We start from the raw sequence: 5,815 nt of genomic DNA, 5'->3' as shown, positions 1-5,815 counted from the left end.
AAACACCAAAAAGTTAAGGCACCTATAGTACAACATTGCCTGCCTTGCAAAAGACCTTGTTTTCACACAATTGAAGTGCTCCATCTTGGAGAAAACCAATCAATCGCTGCGAGGAGGAGTGAGAATAATTTTGGATTTTTAATCTAAGTAGTGTGGCACACCTTGGACTCAATAAAAGAAAAAAACCAGACTGGCATGCTTTGTGAGCTTTTCTTTATTTTCTTTTATGAATTTTTGCTGACCAGTGTAATGATTGACAGCTCACTTTCCTAATGTTTGTCTCTTTAAATATGGCAGCAGGTTCATCCTGCGACTTTCATTATGGAGACAGCAATTGAGAGAGTAACCTTTTGCCCACTGCAGAGCTCTTGGTATAAACTTATATGACTCCTTTGACATTTGCAGTAAGCTTTCTAGGAGTGTTTTTAAGTTTTTGCTTTGCTTTTCATAATTTAGAGTAATGTTTCTTGTATCACTGATATGGTATGTAAGTGGCACATAGCTTTACATATTCAAGGTGGTTTCACCTCATTGATCTGCAGAATGTCCTGTAGTGCGATTATTAATGTTCAAGTGTTTTATCAAGATATCATATGAGTATTTATTTCTTAGGAGCAATGATGGAATAAATATTGATAGTATGCGATATGATCTATTCCTGAAAATTTCCATACCATCGAGAGTTTTTGGAATGGACTGTTTCTTACCTCAAGACAGTGATTACTCCTGAAGCAGAAATTCACATTTTGAAATGCTGATTCAGTGTTGGGAATATACTTCAGGGTTCACACCTCGGGTGAATTACCACTTTCAAGCTCTGGAACTTCAGACACTTTTCCTCCAGATAAGTCCTTTTTTATTTGCAAGATGAAAACTTTTTTTTTTTTTTTAAATGTGTGATATTTTGATGCTGTTGATTACTAATTTTTGATGCCCATGATTATATCCTGTGACCCTTGAAGTATACTTAAGACACATATTAAATGTTCCGTCAGCGTCTAAATATATGATGGTCATTTAAAATTTGTGGTGGTATTAGAGTGGAATTTTTCTTTACATTTATTTTTCTTTAACAAAACAAAATCAGTAAAATATCTTTATAGTTATCATATATGGTAGCATGTTCATCTAAGCATGTACAGTTGCCAGATAGCTCACACATTCCAGCTGAGAAATATTAGTTTTCATGCTTTCTCTCATATTTTCACTCAGATGATGGTGATAAAGAAGAAAGCAGAGAGGTTGCTGTGAAATCTACATCTTAGCTCATGTACCCAAAATGGTACAGGACGACAACTGGGCAGACTGGGCGGCCAGTCAATTCTTATCTGCCATCTTCTACTTTTTCACCGTGTTAATAGTTTAAAGAGAAGACAATAACAGCTGCTTGGGTACAAGCAACTATGATGACCAGTTCAATCCCTTGTTTTCCCCTTAAGAAAGAATCTTGTGAGTATTAGGATTTTACTCACTAGTATGTAGGCCACTGCTGATCTCTTCAGAAAAAAAACCCCCATATTTCCTAGCACATGTTGTTTGAAAATACATCTGGAGGGCTGCCCAATTTTGGAAATGACTTAAATTACAAAAAAAGCACAGCTGTCTTTAAGAAGTGTAGAAGTTCATGCAACTAGTCTACAATTTATTGACCAGGGCTTAGATGCTTATTGCCTATGACACTTTAAATGCCATTACATCGAAGTTTATACAAGAAAGTCCAAGTTTAAACCTGGATTCTTAGCATGAACAGCTGGGGCTATTTGTTTATATGACGGACAGGAAAAGAATGACTTCTGTAATCTTTGTATTTGGCTTCGGGATTTGAGCAGAGAAAAAAAAAACCCCAGAAACTAATTTCAGATTGTCAGGCAGAGCCGAACACCACTGGCTAATTTGTCCCTTATGTTGAGACCTTTGCCAGGGTTAGCCTTGAATCCTTTCCTGGCTCTCTCACACCTGACAAACAGACACTTGAAATACTGTAGCCCATCTCTCTGACATTAAGGGGCTATGTCTCAAGCTTATAGTCCTCTCCCCCAGGCTGCTCACATTCCGCATCTTGTTTCTAGCATGAAAGACTTTGTTTTAAATCATAATAGTAACCAGGCTGTAATCACATTATAGCACACATGGAGAACTTGCAAAAAAGTCATGTGTTTTGGATTTGACATTCTGATTTATGGTTGTGTGCTCCAGTTACACAGCTGCAATCTCATTTTCCGAGAAAGATGTTTTCTATTTTTCTATTACTCTGCTTTACCCTGTTTTGATGTGGAGAAAAAATGAAAGCCACCAGGTAGAGTCATAACATAAGGACAATTGTTTTCATGTCTTGGGCTAAAAGCATAATTAATATCTTACAGTTTCAAAATCAGCTTCCTAGGCAAAAACACAATGAAAACAAAACTACTAGTCTGATGCTATTTAGAATTAATTAAAAAGACTTTCCAAACTCTGCTTGCATGGGAGCAAGACATAATTCCAATGGCTTCATATCGCAATCATCTGAAATTGCCTCTTTAGCTGGGAAATCAGTGGCTGTGATTCTTTTTAGATAATGAAACAACACTGGAACTTGCTACTTGTTTTTTTTTAATTTAATATGAATATTGTTTTCCATAAATTGTCATGTTCTTTATTCGCACATAACCATAATATACATGATGAATGTATTATACATGATGAATGTATTACTGTTTTCTCAGTAAACAAAAAGGTTAATTCTAATACAGCAACAATACTTTTTAGGATGATAAATCTTAAATTGGGCTAAGTATTGCATATAGAGCACCGCTACAATTGTGCTCGACTTTAGGAGTTGTTGAGGTGATAACAGATTTTCAGAGCCATTAGGATATAGCACTCACTAGCCTTCTGAACACTTCAAAAAAGACTGAAAGACCTGCATGTATAGTAGCAGAAGGCAAGCCAGAGAGACAGAAGTCCTTTGACTATAGTCTTTAATATTTGCTGATAAAGGTTGTGTAGCAGGAAAGAGAAAATGAGTTATTCTTTTTCCACAGAGTTCACAACCTCTGTGTAGTTTGACTGTTAACAGAGATGTTATTCAGACGTTATTTGGAATTCTTTAGTCTACGGTGTCCTGTGAAAGTGTCCAGTAGCATCACTTTTCCCTTATACCCAACTATGTACATCATTTTTGAAGAGTTTGAGATCATCTTTCTAAAGTGACAACCAAAAATCTCTTCTTAGCCCCCATTACTGATGGGAAGAATTAAGAGTTTGGACGCTGCAGGGGATCATGAAGCGAAGAAAGAGACAAAGATATATGTGATCTCCTCCTTCTTGCTCAGGAACCTCCCCTGAAGTTTTCCTTCTTGGCCCCCTCCACCTGTCTTTTAGACATCCTGGTACAAAGTTACAAAGTAAAAAGGAACGCCTTATGAGCAGGTTGTGTCCATCTGTTTGTTTGTCAGAGACCCTGTACTAGCACCTAAACAAGTGGAGCTCTTTTCTTCTGCTTTCCTGTCCCAGTTGCAATTTCCTATGTTTCAGGATTGGCTTCAGTTCTCCTCATTGGTCACGTAGCACAATTTAAGAGCTTTCGGGGATAGAGAGCTGCAGGTAGCCGGAGACAGAGGCAGACATGTTGGGAGAGAGATTTGACTGTTAATGATAGCAGCAGGAGCGAGACCTGTAACGGGAGGGAGGAGAGCTCCTTACTCTGCAATGCAATGTGACGGGGCATGTGCACTAGAACCTCACTGTACATTACAACCAGTGGGGAAACATCCTTTGGACGTGTCCTTTTTCCAAAACCCTAGTATCACCCTTGCTAGGAATGTAAGGCTGATGAGAAGCTTTCATACAGAAAAGCCCTCCGTGCTCAGTGAGATTGCTCACTGGTTTTCTTTTTTAATAAAAATTGATGAAACTCTTACTTGCTGCAACTTGGCAAGGCATTTGGAATTTGTATGGAGGTGCATAATTCTTTGTCATTGAAAATGAAATAGGTGGGATATTAAATATAACAAAAAAGTACACAAAGAGGTTGAATGACTTAAAAACAGAGGGATCCGTTTTTAAAAAGGCTGGGTGCCTTACCTGGGTGGACAAATTTTGGTTTCCAAAATTTGGAAAACTTTTCAGCTGGAAACTTATCTGAATCTTGCTGGCCAAAATACAATTACAGAGTATTGTTTTCTTCTGGCTATAATCCTATGTACAATGTGATGCAATAATAACAAGGCTGCAGTCCAACTAAAATTACATTTCAGTTTATTAGAATGATATACTGATGTTTTCATCCTGTCCAGTGGCGACTTTCTGCCAGGTCTTGCTAGGTCACTCACCTGGAACCTTTTGTGCCTGACCTAAAAGCATTTTGAACTTGCTTTTTTTTTTTCCTTTGCAGCTGGAGTGGGAGGTGGAGGCCACTGCTGACTCCCCACCTACCTTGTTTTTAGAAAATGATCACTGATCCAATCCACTTAATGTGGACAATCATTTGTTGACGTCATAGATTGTGCCATCATAGCATGCATATGTCACACTTACGTACAATTTCATTTAAATAACAGTTTTCACTCTAGTTCATGTTACTTCCTCAGAATGGTAAGAGCTCCAGTTTCAAAAAGACTTTTCCCATTCTGTGCCTATATCAAACCACTCATGAAACTAGAGCACTAAACATGCGCTATAGTGAAAAATATAAGGAAAGCGAATATTCAATAATCTTGGAAACTGAGGAACAATTGTAATTGGAAAGCTCCAGTTTTGATGCAAGAGTATTGTCTTAGAAAAAGGGAGCTATCCTAATTTCTAGGGATATGCATTCATTTTAAAATGAATGGTAATTCAAACTGAAGCAGGCATTTTTGTTTTGATTTGTTGAACCCCAAAACAAATGTACAATCCCCATGAAAATGCAAACATTTTGGTGTTCATTTGTTTTGGAAAATAGCACATACATTTGCCAATAGTCCTTACTGAGCCTAACTTTCAAACTTATCCACTGCATAGCATTTTCATGGTGACGTGGATGCATGGAGACAGATGTTAGTCTTTTATAAATTGTGTGGCAGGAGCTGCACAGTATATAAAAATACCACATACTTTTGCTCCAAAAGTGTGCACATATATTCATTAAATGCAAACATTTCCAAACCAAGGGGGTCATTTTGTAAAGCTTATCGTGTGCGATAAGCCGCTATCGCATGCGAAAAGTCCCTTTTTGCATGAGATAGCTTGCTAGGGGCGGAGTCGGGGCAGAGTCGGGGCGCCAAGGGGAGGAGTTGGGGGCGGCGTTGGGGTGGATTCCGCGATGTCTTCGCTGGCGGCGATAAGGTAAGCCACGTTATTGTTGCTAGTAGCACGCCCAATAGCACCACTTTTCACGGTGGCGCTATTGGGTGTGAAAGCCGGCAGCGATACCACCGTGGTGGTGCGATGGCTGCCGGCTTTGGCAGGCCCTCCGCCCTCTTTGCCCCCTTTGCCCCCCGCCCCCTGTTTTCGCTGGATTCACCATTCTGTGATAGAATCCAGGCCCAAGAAAGTGCATTCTTTCCCTACTCGTTTTATAAACGTACTGCATATATTTTATGCAGAAAATAATCATGACACTGTGCAAATAAACAGCCAGAATGAAACACGGAGGCAGGTATATTTTAAAGTATGCACGAGTGCTTGAGATTACCACGGTTTGCTGATGCCTCCACTAGTTCTCCTAGTCCTTTTCCAGTTCACCTAGACCCTCCAGCTCTTCACCCTTAATCCCACACACTTCACCTACTTCCTCCCAACCAAAAAATGCAGACGACAAGAGTCTGATTTCCTTTGCACCAGTCAGATAGCA

Source organism: Rhinatrema bivittatum, chromosome 4 (assembly GCF_901001135.1).
Source record: "Rhinatrema bivittatum chromosome 4, aRhiBiv1.1, whole genome shotgun sequence".
In the NCBI taxonomy this organism is placed as follows: domain Eukaryota; kingdom Metazoa; phylum Chordata; class Amphibia; order Gymnophiona; family Rhinatrematidae; genus Rhinatrema; species Rhinatrema bivittatum.
The sequence above is the reverse complement of the archived record's forward strand: the minus strand, read 5'-3'. Positions refer to the sequence as shown.